The sequence below is a fragment of the Pinus tabuliformis genome, chromosome 9 (genome assembly GCF_031772625.1).
Source record: "Pinus tabuliformis cultivar Carrire ecotype Pingquan chromosome 9, CPIR1, whole genome shotgun sequence".
In the NCBI taxonomy this organism is placed as follows: Eukaryota; Viridiplantae; Streptophyta; class Pinopsida; order Pinales; family Pinaceae; genus Pinus; species Pinus tabuliformis.
This window is the reverse complement of record NC_142307.1, coordinates 1248329629-1248343898: the sequence shown is the minus strand read 5'-3', so window position 1 is coordinate 1248343898 and position 14270 is coordinate 1248329629. Positions and strand designations below refer to the sequence as shown.

The window sequence follows — 14270 nt, the reverse complement described above, 5'->3', positions numbered from 1 at the left end:
AGGAAAATGGCTAAATACAAAAATCAAATGACCAAACAGTCTCAAATGAGGAGGCAATCTACCTCATAATAAGTTTTATTAAATGTCAAAAAGCCACTGATAATTTTATTCATTGAGGGGACACTTGAGAAATTGAGAGCACTCATTATCAAGTTGCATATGAAAAAGGCTAAATACAGAAATCAAATGACCAGACAATCTTATCTCATAATAAGTTTTTGAGAGCACTCATTATTAAGTAGAGTAGGAAAAAAAGAAAATGAAGTTTAATCATCCTCCTATGCATTTCTGACTAATAACCATACCTAAACCCAAATCTCTTCTCAACCCCACAAAAAACAGGACACAAAAATTTCAATTGAGGTGGCTACAAACTGCAACAGTTGAGTAAAACTGGCATCATTTAATCATCTTCTCAACCCCCAAAAAAAATAGGACACAAAAATTCCAATTGAGGTGGCTACAAATTGCAACAGTCAAGTAAAACTCGCATCATTTAATGATCTTCTCATCCCCAAAAATAAACAGGACACAAAAATTTCAATTGTGGTGGCTACAAACTACAATAGTTAAGTAAAATTCGTATCATTTAATCATGTATATATAGAAATGTACATCAAGATAGCCAGGGCATGAAGCCCAACTATGGCAGCCCATCATCGTGAACAAAATTTTCCTGTAAACTAATAGAGAAGGAGACAAACAAACAAACAGAAATGTTATATACAGAGACAATTCTGAAGGTTTGTTAACATTATTAAGTAGAGTAGGAAAAAACCTTCAAATTTAAATTCAGATATTCAAAATCCTAGTTCCATGTCCAAACATAGTTCACTAAAATAACAACACCCCATCTCTATATATTTTTTCCATATGAAAACCTTTGAATTCAAATTCAGGTTCCAGGTCCTAGATCACTAATATGAAAACCTTCAAATTCAAATTCAGGTTCCAGGTCCAAACATAGATCACTAATATAGCAACACACCCCATGTCTAGATCTTCACCACCACATGACCAGAGAGTCACATCCAATATAATTGCTGTAAATATGAGAATAACCTAAATCCTTAAGAAAATGAAGTTTAATCATCCTCCTATGCATTTCTGACCAATAACCATACCTAAACCCAAATCTCTTCTCAACCCCACAAAAAACAGGACACAAAAATTTCAATTGAGGTGGCTACAAACTGTTATAGTTGAGTAAAACTGGCATAATTTAATTATCTTCTCAACCCCCCAAAAAAACGGGACACAAAAATTCCAATTGAGGTGGCTACAAACTGCAACAGTCAAGTAAAGTTGGCATCATTTAATGATCTTCTCATCCCCAAAAATAAACAGGACACAAAAATTTCAATTGCGGTGGCTACAAACTGCAACAGTCAAGTAAAACTTGTATCATTTAATCTTGTATATATAGAACTGTACATCAAGATAGCCAGGGCATGAAGCCCAGCTATGGCAGCCCATCATCGTGAACAAAATTTTCCTGTAAACTAATAGAGAAGGAGACAAACAAACAAACAGAAATGTTATATACAGAGACAATTCTAAAGGCTTGTTAACATCAGAGAACCTAAACACATTTTATTTGTTGACAGACAGAGCTTGTGCTTTGTCCTTGATGCCAAGAGGAGAGGGAATTGTTGGCCTAGAATTATCTTTATCTTTAAAATATAGTTGACATCTATTTATAAAAAGGAAAAAAATAATGAAATTTGTATTATAGGATTCTGAGGGCATTAGGATTATTATTTCAGTCATTTTTTAGATTCGATAGGGTAGATTCAAAGTTGCGAGCAGGCGTAGAGACTCTATGCAAGAGACAAAACCAACAATTAAATAATTGTAAATTGACCAAAAATTGCCTAGGAAGAAGAAAATTTCTCATTAACAAGAGGAATATGCCAGCAAAGCTACAGAATGATTTGTTGTTGTTCGATGAACGAGAAAACCAATCTTCTAATTCAGAATACTATTACAGACCAATAAATGAAATAAACATTGCAGAAGCGGCAACACTGGATATGAACAATAGACAAGAGATAATTGCCAAAGGTATAGGAAAAAGGCTAAATACAGAAATCAAATGACCAAACGGTCTTATCTCATAATAAGTTTTTGAGAGCACTCATTATTAAGTAGAGTAGGAAAAAACCTTCAAATTTAAATTCAGGTATTCAAAATCCTAGTTCCATGTCCAAACATAGATCACTAAAATAACAACACCCCATCTCTATATTTTTTTCCATATGAAAACCTTCGAATTCAAATTCAGGTTCCAGGTCCTAGATCACTAATATGAAACCTTCAAATTCAAATTCAGGTTCCAGGTCCTAGATCACTAATATGAAACCTTCAAATTCAAATTTAGGTTCTAGGTCCAAACATAGATCACTAATATAGCAACACACCCCATGTCTAGATCTTCACCACCACATGACCAGAGAGTCACATCCAATATAATTACTGTAAATATGAGAATAACCTAAATCCTTAAGCAAATGAAGTTTAATCATCCTCCTATGCATTTCTGACCAATAACCATACCTAAACCCAAATCTCTTCTCAACCCCACAAAAAACAAGACACAAAATTTTTAATTGAGGTGGCTACAAACTGCAACAGTTGAGTAAAATTGGCATCATTTAATCATCTTCTCAACCCCCAAAAAAAACAGGACACAAAAATTTCAATTGAGGTGGCTACAAACTGCAACAGTCAAGTAAAACTAGCATCATTTAATGATCTTCTCATCCCCAAAAATAAATAGGACACAAAAATTTCAATTGCGGTGGCTACAAACTGCAACAGTTAAGTAAAACTCATATCATTTAATCATGTATATATAGAACTGTACATCAAGATAGCCAAGGCATGAAGCCCAGCTATGGCAGCCCATCATCGTGAACAAAATTTTCCTGTAAACTAATAGAGAAGGGGACAAACAAACAAACAGAAATGTTATATACAGAGACAATTCTGAAGGCTTGTTAACATCAGAGAACCTGAACACATTTTATCTGTTGACAAACAGAGCCTGTGCTCTGTCCTTGTTGCCAAGAGGAGAGCGGAATTGCTGGCCAAGAGGAGAGGGAATTGCTGGCTTGGCCAGTTGTTGGGCGAATCCCTCTGCAGAGGATGGCATGGGATGGTCGAGGATGGCACGGGATGGCGAAAATAATAGCGAAAACAAGGAATCTATCAGACATATCAGAAATTAAGTCATACCAAAAGACAAGAGGGTTTCGAGGGTTTGTTTGGGGTCATTGCTGTGATGTTCCATTTTCCCTTTGTCTTTCTGCTCGGGGTTGGTTGCTGGGCGAAGCCCTCCGCCGAGGATGGCACGGGACGACCGAGGATGGCACAGGACAGCCGAGGGCACGGGACAGCCGAGGATAGCACGGAACGACCAAGGATGGCACGGGATGGCGAAAATAACAGCGAAAACAACGAAATTTCCACAAAAACCCTAAACCCTCAACAACAAACAACATCAAAATATGCACAAAAACCCCAAACCCTCAAAACCTACCATAGAAAGTTTAAAAAATATCCAAATAGAGTTGTTTGTGTTGAAAAACACAGAAAAATGGCTGGTAGGATTAAAATCCTACTGGATACAGGCCATGGATGCTCGCCCGATCTTCCCTGGAGCTCGCCAGATCACCTCCACACCTGCAACGACCTTTTCCACACCTGAAACGAGAAGAAAAATCCATTAGACAACAGAAAACCACAAAAAAACCAGCACCAAACAGCAAATTAAGCAATTACCTCGAGCTTAGTAAAACTACAACCGACTCCTCCCCAAACAACAAAAACTGCAAATAAGACCACCACCAGAGAAACCCCAAACAACTGGCAGTCCAGAACGACCAAGAAATCCAGGCAGAAAACCACAAGAAAAGCAGAAGCGATGTTCCAACCACAAACCCTAAACCTCGAACAAACATTTGCACCAGCACCTGCATACCAGACGAAGCACGCAGATCCACAAACCCTAAACCTCGAACAAACGCTTGCAACAGCACATGCATTTCTTCGGCGGGGGCCTTCACCCAACAACTGGCCCCATGCAGAAAGACAAAGGGAAAATGGAACATTGCAGCAATGACCCCAAACAAATGGAGGAAATGGCGCAGACACAAAGTTTTATGTGATGACACGATGCCCAACACGTGGAGCTCCATGGTGGACAGGTGTCATACCGGCTCCGTGCGCTTTGACACGTTGTTTTGCGACATGGCGGGGAGGGAGCACAGGTAATGGCGACCCTCCCCTAGTAAGATTTTTTTGAAGTGTTTTTGGTTGTTTTTTTGGTTTAATTTTTCTAAAATTGGACAAGAATTTATTGAAATCACAAGTTTGATAGGTAAATTTTATATAATCCATATGCTTTATGGATTTTTCAAGGTGCTGAATTTATATATACAATGAAAAAACAGTTTAAATAACACAAATCAAAATTTCACGATAAATTTTTCCACCAAAAAATCACAGTAAAAACAACTCCTTATTAAACACACTTACAAAATCATGGCGAAAACAAAAATTAAACATCATTGAATTTTAGGCCCATATTGTCTTATAAAGTTATATGTGTTCCTCTTATAGGTCATGAGTCAGTTGACGAAGACACACAAATCTCTGAGGATTGGCAAATTGTGTTTAACATGGAAGCATTGTTGGCTGCTACAGAAAACTTTCATGATGATAACAAGCTTGGAGAAGGTGGATTTGGCACTGTTTATAAGGTAACATGGGCAACAAAGATGCTAATAGTTTGTAGTACTCCGCTGGCTGCTTTCATGCATCCTTACACAATTTTCACTCCGATATTTTGTCTGAGTCTATTAGGGAACCACTGAAGATGGAAAAGAAATAGCTGTCAAGAAGTTATCCTTAAGATCTATGCAAGGAAAAAAAGAATTTATGAATGAAGTTAGGCTGATGGCTAAAATTCAACATCGAAATCTCGTAACCCTGCTCGGTTGTTGTGTAGAGGGATTAGAAAGATTGTTGGTTTTGTAAATGTGTTAGAAACCCTGCACAGATGAATCTAGCTAGTAAAGGTTGAACACACAGCTTTGCAGAGCAAAAACACTAAAAGAAAATTGAAAGAACAAAAGAATGATTCATTAGAAAATAGGTTACAATACTCATGACATAGCATTACTGGGTGAAGATCCCAAGGTAATGCACCATAGTGGTGATCAATGAGAAGACTCAACACCTACAACAAGTTCCGGAGAGAACTAGCCAGTTGCGGAGTGAAAGAAGGAGCAAATCAGGGAGTAAAACATGCAGAAGAACTAACCAGTTGCGGAGTTAAAGAAGGAGCAAATCAGGGAGTAAATCATGCAGAAGAACTAACCAGTTGCAGAGTTAAAGAAGAAGCAAATCAAGGAGTCCCATGCTCTAACTAAGAGTCCGCATGTAGGTGTGTAGTAGTTCCAACACCCCCCCTAAACACCACTATGGGGAAAAATAGAAAATGGGCCCTGACAACGAAGGCCAAAGGTCACCCAAAACATAGTGCAACTTGTACTAAAATTGAGGAAAGAGGGAAAACCTCGTGGGAACCCCCCCCCCCCCCCCCCTCAAAATACAATGTAATCAAAAGAAAAGAGGAAGAAAAGACAATTGCTAAGCAACTGTGTCCTTCACTCCAAGACGATCACGCAGAGAGCGAAACTTCTGCTCAATGAATGTCTTGGTGAAGATGTCTGCAGTTTGTTCTGCTGAAGGATAGAACTGCAAATCAATGACCTGATCATGTACTAAGTCTCTGATGTAGAGCATATGGATATCTATGTGCTTCGTCCGTTGTCGTTGTACTGGATCCCTGCAAAATTTGAGAGTGCTCTGGTTGTCACATCAGATGACAATGGGCTGGTGGAACTGGACGCCCAACTCAGTGCGGAAGTGTTGTAGCCACAGAGCCTGAATGGTGATGTTGACTAGTCCTCTGTACTCGGCCTCAACTGAAGAGAGAACAATAGCAGCCTGCTTCTTACTTGACCAACAGATAGGGCGAGACCCTAGACTGAGTGAATATCCGGAGGTGGACTTGCGATCAATACTGTTGCCCGCCCAATCAAAATCAGTGAAGCCAAGGAGATTCAATGCAATGCCTACTGCATAGTGAATCCTGAAGGTGATGGTGCCCTGCACATATCGGAGGATGCGCTTGGCAACTTTCCAGTGTAGGTCATGTGGCTCCTGCATGTATCTGGAAACTGCCCCTACTGCATATGAGAGATTTGGTCTAGAGTGGGTGAGGTACAATAAGCTCCCAACTAGCTGTCGGTAGAGAGTGTTGTCATCTAATGGAGTGTCACCTCCATCCTCAAGGCAGACCCTAGAAATAAAAGGAGTTGGTGCTAGCTTGCAGTCAGTCATGTGAAATCTCTCGAGGAGATCCTGTGCATACTTAGCCTGAGAGAGTTTGATGCCTGTGGCATCCTGGCTAATCTCAAGACCAATAAAGAAGTGTAATGGACCCATGTCCGTCATCAAGAACCTATCATGCAAGGCCCTCTTGACTGCAGCAATGGCTGAAGCCGAGCTGCTGGTGATTAGGAGATCATCCACATACAAAACTAAGATAAGAAGAGAATCATGTGTCCTGAACATGTAAACATTCGGATCAGACTTACATCTTTCAAATTTTTGTGATAAGAGAAAAGAATCCATCTTTGCATACCAAGTTCTCGGGGCCTGCTTAAGGCCGTAGAGAGATTTCTTCAGTCTGCAGACCAAAGATAAATCCTGAATGAAACCATGTGGTTGCTCCATGTAAATCTCCTCTAATAGGTCTCCATGAAGAAAGGCATTCTTCACATCCATCTAATGTACTTCCCATCCCTGGGTAGCCGCAATGGCAAGTGTAAGGCATATGGAATCCATCTTTGCTACTGGAGCAAAGGTCTCGTCATAATCAATGCCATGCGCTTGTTGGAAGCCTTTAGCTACTAGCCTTGCTTTCCATTTGGTGATTTTCCCATCTGCAGCACTCTTGGTCGTGTAGACCCATTTGCATCGAACAAGTTTCCTTCCTGAAGGAAGGGGGACCAGATCCCAGGTCTGGTTCTCGAGGAGGGAGTTATACTCCTCCTCCATGGCGGACTCCCAAGATGGATGCCCAGCAGCCTCAGCATAAGACTGTGGATCAAAAGACTGAACCAAATGACAATGCCAGGATGGCGATGGTTCAGTGGCAGTGAGGACAAGAGGAGGCTCAATAAACTCTGAGCTAGTCCTCTGCAGATCAGAATTATCCCCCATAAGACCATTTCTAGCAACTGGGTGGTCTTGTGCATATATCTCACATAAACTCCTTGTTCTCTGATTTATGACAGGGGAATTTGATTCACTACTGGAAGCCCGATCTGGGCTTGGATGTGGATCATCATATGCATGCATTGGATTTGTATCTAAAGACTCTATCTTTGCATCTGCATGCTTTACCATGGCATCTGCATGCTCTGTATCTGCATCTGAGTGTACTGAGTCATCATCTCGGACATGAGGTAGATAAATGATGTCTGCATGCGGCAATTGAGGTGCATGCGAGAGACTTTTCTCAAATTTGACACTTCGCTCAATGATGAGCTTGTTCGTAGAGGAAATCAGGAGTCGGTATCCCTTCACACCATCAAGGTATCCAACAAAGATGCACTCAATGCTCTGTGGATCAAGAGCTTTCCTCTTTCCAGAGGGGAACTTGGCCCATGCTCGGGAGCCGAAAACACGGAAGTGGGTGACCTCTGGTTTAGTGCCGCTCCAAGCCTCAAAGGGGGCCTGATCCTTGACAGAGCTATGAGGAGATCTGTTCTAGATGTAGTTAGCACAATTAAGTGCTTCAGCCCATAGCTTATGAGGCAGTGACTTAGCATGCAACATACAGGAAGCCATCTCTTTGAGAGATCGGTTCTTTCTCTCAGCAACTCCGTTTTGCTGCGGAGTGTATGGAACTGTGTACTGCAACTGTATGTCGGATTGAAGGCAAAGGTTCTGAAGTGCTGTGTTAACATATTCCCCCCCATTGTCTATATAGATGGCTTTGATCTTTCTCTCTGACTGTGTCTCAACTAGTGCTTTGAAATCTTCAAAGTGCGCAAAAACTTCAGATTTGTTCCTGAGAAGATACACCCAAGTATACCATGAGAAATCATCAATAAATGTAAGCACATACCTTGCTTTGTTGATGGAAGGATAAGGAAAAGGCCCCATGAGATCACTATGGATCAGATCTAGAGGAGAGGATGCTCTGTGAGTCTTGCCAGTGTCAAACTTTTCTCTAGGATGTTTGCCAAGGACACACCCTTCACAAACTCCTTTGGAGAAACTGATATTTGGAAAGCCTTCCACCATCTCATGCTTGCTTAGCTGTTGCATATACCTGTAATTTAAGTGATCAAACCTCTCGTGCCAAAGCCTACTACTATCATCAGCATGTGTAAGCAATAAGGAGGATTCAAATTCAATAAATTTAGAAAATGTATACAGTCTGGCTCCATTGTTTACCTCACCGGTTGCAATTTTGGAGCTACTATGTAGGTCATATATGTTCACTGCATCTGGAGTGAATTCCACTCTCTTTCCAGTGCCGGAATGAGTGATCTGATAAACTAAAAGCAGGTTTATCGAAAGTTTTGGAACATGAAGCACATCTTCAAAGCTTCCATGTAAAAGTTCCATTCTACCTTTTCCGGTGACCTCAATAGGTGAGCCATCTCCCATGAGGATGGGAGGTCCTTTGCATGCATCCAAAGAGGAATAGACTTCCTTTGCAGCAACCATATGATGTGATGCACCAGAATCTATAATCCATGCATTAGGGGAAGAATTAATTGCAACTAAAGCATGAAAATTGTTACATTTCCTGTGTGGCGGATCCTCAGTTTTCTTCTTGGCACCCTGAGGGATGTGGTCCCCAAGGTTGTTCTTTTGAAGGATTTCTGCCATTTGGTCAATTTGTTTCTTCATGCAAGAGGATTCTGGATGGAATCCTCTTTGATAGTAGGTGCATCTATTTCCTTTCTTCCCTTTCTCATTTCTTGAGCTGGAGGAATCATTGAAGGGCTTGGTGTACCCTTCCTTCTTTGGATGGGAATGCGCTTTTCCCTTGTCCTTTTGCTGCTGATTTTTCTGATTTGAATCAGATCTATGATTTTTATTGTGGCTGTCATCATGCACAGCAAGTGCATGCGCTTTTGGAGGTTTGATTTTCCCCATGCCAATGAGTTTATCTTGCTCAAAAGTAAGGGACCCCATGAACTCTTTGAGAGAAGGCATAGTGTACGATTTACCTGTTGCGAGCCTTACTGAATGAAATGTAGATGCAAAGACGGAGTATTCCGGTCCGAGTTTTGACATAATAGAGAGAATTTGGCGACTCTCCTCCTTGGATTTGTCAATTCCACAACCCTTGAGTTGCAGCAATAGATCATTATATTTGGTGAAGAAGTCTTGAATTCTTTCATAGTTCTGTGGATCCAATGACAACAGCTCCACTTCGAGCAGATGTCCATTCATCTCATCCTGTTTCCCGTAGAGTTCTTCAACATTTTTCCAAATCTCATTGGGAGTATTGCAGGCAGATAGATGAAACTGCAACTCTGGAGAGATGCACATGCATATGGATCCGTGGGCCTCATCCATACGGTTGAGGTACATGGATTTCTCTATGGTTGAAGTGGGTTCCACTTCTGCAGCCACGGTAATCCTGTACAACCCTTTTTGATGAAGGTATCGAGCCATTTGGTCCTTCCATTCGTGATAGTTGTACAGTGTTAGGATCGATGCTTTGGGAAACTCCATTTTTCTGTCGATTTTCGATCTCTAAGCTGTAATACCTGCAAAATAAAGTACTGGTGCACCTTTTATCTAGCAACCTATGGGCTCTGATACCATGTAAATGTGTTAAAAAACCTGCACATATGAATCTAGCTAGTAAAGGTTGAACGCACAACTTTGCAGAGCAAAAACACTAAAAGAGAATTGAAAGAACAAAAGAATGATTCATTAGAAAATAGGTTACAATGCTCATGATATAGCATTACTGGGTGAAGATCCCAAAGTAATACACCATAGTGGTGATCAATGAGAAGACTCAACACCTACAACAAGTTCCGAAGAGAACCAACCAGTTGCGGAGTGAAAGAAGGAGAAAATCAGGGAGTAAATCATGCAGAAGAACTAACCAGTTGCGGAGTTAAAGAAGGAGCAAATCAGGGAGTAAATCATGCAGAAGAACTAACCAGTTGCGGAGTTAAAGAAGGAGCAAATCAAGGAGTAAATCATGCAGAAGGAATCTTGCATGTAGTCCCATGCTCTAACTAAGAGTCCGCATGTAGGTGTGTAGTAGCTCCAACAGGTTTATGAGTACTTACCGAATAAAAGCCTCCATAAAATGCTGTTCAGTGAGTCATGACTTCCATTTTTATTACGTGTGTCAATCCTCGATAGAAAAACATCATTGTTTGTACATATTTAGTTAGTGGATCTTCCATGCATGGATACAGATCCAAACAAACGCAACCAGCTTGATTGGCACAAGCGCTACAACATCATACTGGGAGTGGCTCGCGGGCTTCTCTATTTGCACGAGGATTCGTGACTGAGGATTATTCATCGGGATATTAAGGCGAGCAATATTTTGTTGGACGAGCCACTGAATCCTAAGATAGTAGATTTTGGCCTAGCAAGACTTTTCCCTGAAGATGAAAGTCACGTCAGCACAAGAGTTGCTGAAACATAGTAAGCTTCGAAAATACTATTGTCATCGCTCTGGCACACTATCAAAATCTACTAACAATTAGGATGTCTATGTTTTACTCTTTGCTCATCTCATCTGATTTCAAAAGGAATGACAGTATTATAGCTTTCATTTTTTAAAATCTATGCATTTGCATATTTACCTGTTGTGCTCCCCGTTAATGGCAATGTTGATCCAACGCTCCCATGTGTTTCATGGCATGTGCTTAACACTAGCGATGTGTTCGTTTACTAACACCTCGGGTTTTGGTGTAACGGAAATTGTGACTCCAACAAGTGGTATCAGAGCCAAAGGTCTTGAGTTCGAAACACACCTTACTCGCATTGAGGGGGGAGATTGTTGTGCTCCCCATTAATGGCGGTGTTGATCCAACGCTCCCGTGTGTTTCGTGGCATGTGCTTAACACTAGCGATGTGTTTGTTTACTAACACCTGTGGGTTTTGGTGTAACGGCAATCGTGTCTCCAACATTACCTTCTTGGTTATAATTTCTAGGATCGAGGATTAAGTTTCCTTTGTGGAAATCTTTCACTTTATGACAATTCTAGGATCCTGCATTAAGTTTCCTTCGCAGAAAGCATTCAGTTTATCATTATTGAATTCTTACTTTTTGCTACACTATATAATCTTTGGCATTGTAATTTGGATATGGCGCAGCGGGTATATGGCACCAGAATATGCTCTGCATGGATAGTTATCTGTAAAGGTTGATGTCTATAGCTTTGGTGTTGTTCTTCTGGAACTTATCACAGGAAGAAAGAACGTGGATTAGAACTTGGCACCTGAAATGCAAATGCTTTTAGGATGGGTGAGATACTCATAATAATTTTCTCATTGTATTTCTAAATGCTCTATGTCTTATCACTAAAGAAAGCAAGTTCCATCACCAATTTCAGTTTGTGGAATTTTGGTGTTCGGAATAGATTTGCAAAAAGTTTACTGGTGTTCAAATTTCTGGAGACTTTATCCATAAGCATGTAGTGTAGGAAGATACAAGCAATAAGAAAGCAAGTCCCATCACCAACTCTGGCTTCTAGAGTTTTAATGTTTGAAATAGATTTGCAAAAATGGTTATAAATCTTACCAATGTTACCAGTGTTCTATGTTATCCTTGCTATCTTATTTAGTTCATCTGTAAACCGCATATTATTTGGTTCAGCTGTAAACAGTTTAGCTAAGTATGATTGTATGATTTTTATTACTTATCCATTTTTATGTGAATTTCTTATATCTATTCTCTTCTCAACTTGTTCACGATACAATTGAAGAGAAACTGATATGAACGATCTCTGCAATATAAGTATATGACAATCCGTTGTGATATGCAGGCGTGGAGATTATACAAACGAGGTGATATTCTGCATATGGTCGATCCATTCATAATTGAAAGGTGCAATGAGGAGCAAGCGTGCAGATGCGTTCATGTTGGTCTTCTGTGTACGCAAGCCGACCCTTTACTTCGACCACAGATGTCCACGGTGAACCTGATGCTTTCATCTCATTCTGTGACGCTACTGGATCCAACAAAGCCTGCTTTTGTGAGGTCTCATGCTTCCCAGAACGCCAATTCCACCGGCTCTGGCTTGTCGCATTCATCTGCGACCACATCTTCTTCTCTGTCATGTCACACTCCTTTGGTGGCTCCTCCATCCAAAGCGGACGCTTCAATTACTGAGTTAGAACCCAGATAATGCTATGAGTTAGAATTGAGGTGGGTCTTAGCTACCTTCATATGCATTCTTTTAAACCTTGAAGCTTTAGTATCTAAAGATGGTTGAATTTCCACGGAAAGATGACATTAGTGTTCATTCCTGTCATGTATCTTTGTAAAAGAAAATTACGTTAACTTTGTTTATATTTCTTTAAGTTAGACCTTCCTTTTCGTACCAATGGTTCTTCATTTTTGGAACATCCTGCAACTTATTTACCTTCTCGTGTACTACGTATCGTACTTAACATCACTTTTTCTCCAGAAAAAAACAAACCACATTCATATGTTAATTGTTAGCATGGGTCTGTAGGAGGAGTAGATGACTTCTAAGTTGAACCGTGGTTTCCAATATCTTATTTTTTTAATGAATTGCTTATGCACTAAATTATTAAGTTAAACCGTCATATTCAATAAATATTTTGATGGACTGAATTGCTTGTGCATTCAATTTTATATTAATATTCTCTATGGCCTTTCCATCATCGCTCTGCAAAAACTGTTATATTGTTAAACCGTCATATTCAATGAATATTTTTCTGGACTGAATTGCTTGTTGATTGAATTTTATATTAATATTTCTTAAAATAAGATAATTATTCTTGCATGAGGAGTTAGATAAAAATAGAGAGTTAGTTAATTGAGTGATTGTATGATTGAGTGTTTGAGTGTTGAGTTAAGTGATAAATGATTTTGAGTGTGTAATTGCATGTAGTTGCTTGTCAAAGGCAGTTAACTAGTTGGAAAAGGTTTAAATACTCTTCACCAAATTCATTGTAATCATTATGTTTTGTGTGATCAATAGAAGACCAGCAGCTCATATTTTATGTGTGAATTGTGTTTTGTCTTCTCTGCCTTTCTACAAAAACCATAAAAATTCTGTAACGGCAGCCTCCAGATTCAAGGGTCGAAAGTTTCAGCGTAGCTGTGAGCGATAAGCCGTAGTCGGTTGTTGAAAAATCAGTCCTCGAATTATTTTGGTATCAGAGGTTCGCAGCCCTAAACGCCGCCAGCTGAAACGGTAACTGGCTCAACAACAATTACCGTTGGTGGAATGCAATTTGAAAAAGTCAATACTATTGCTGGTCACGTGGCCTCACGACGAGAGCAGAATTTTTAACGCGGTTTGTATAACCTGTTTAAAAGCTCACGGCGTTTAATGCTGAATAGGTTCTTAAACCAAGTCCGTTAAATTTTATAAGTGGATTGAGTGGGAATCGTTAAAAATTGAAGTGTTTTTTGGTTGATTTTTTATATATAAAGATTTTTTTAAAATCTTTTTATATATATAAAAATTAGTATCAAGAATTTTTTATAAGACCTAAGTCCGTTAAATTTTATAAGTGGAGTGGGAAGTTCTTTTAATACATTGAGTGGGAATCGTTAAAAATTGAAGTTTTTTTGGTTGATTTTTTATATATAAAGGTTTTTTTTTAATCTCTTTTTATATATATAAATTAATATCAAGAGTTTTTGAAAAGGATTTTTTGAGAACGAATTTTTTTAATTTTTTTTTTAAATAAAAATTTTAGGGTTTTATGGAAAGAAGTATTATGTTTTTGAAAAAGAGTTTTACAAAGGAGAAATTTAAGGTATTTTTTTAGCAGAGAAATTTTTGGAGAAAGATGGCTTTTTCAAATTTGCATCCCCTATTCCTATCGTTTACAGGGAAATATTATGATGTGTGGGCCATTAATATGGCGACCACGTTGTAGGCACATGATGTTTGGGATTATGTGAAGTTTGGGTTTTCAGAACCTATGAACGAAAA

The 14270-nt window shown here is 39.4% G+C and overlaps 1 pseudogene; it reads left to right on the top strand.

Moving 5' to 3' along the window:
- Positions 1-4168: 4168 nt before the first annotated feature.
- LOC149153097 (cysteine-rich receptor-like protein kinase 44) lies at positions 4169-12482 on the top strand (annotated as a pseudogene).
- Positions 12483-14270: the final 1788 nt, after the last annotated feature.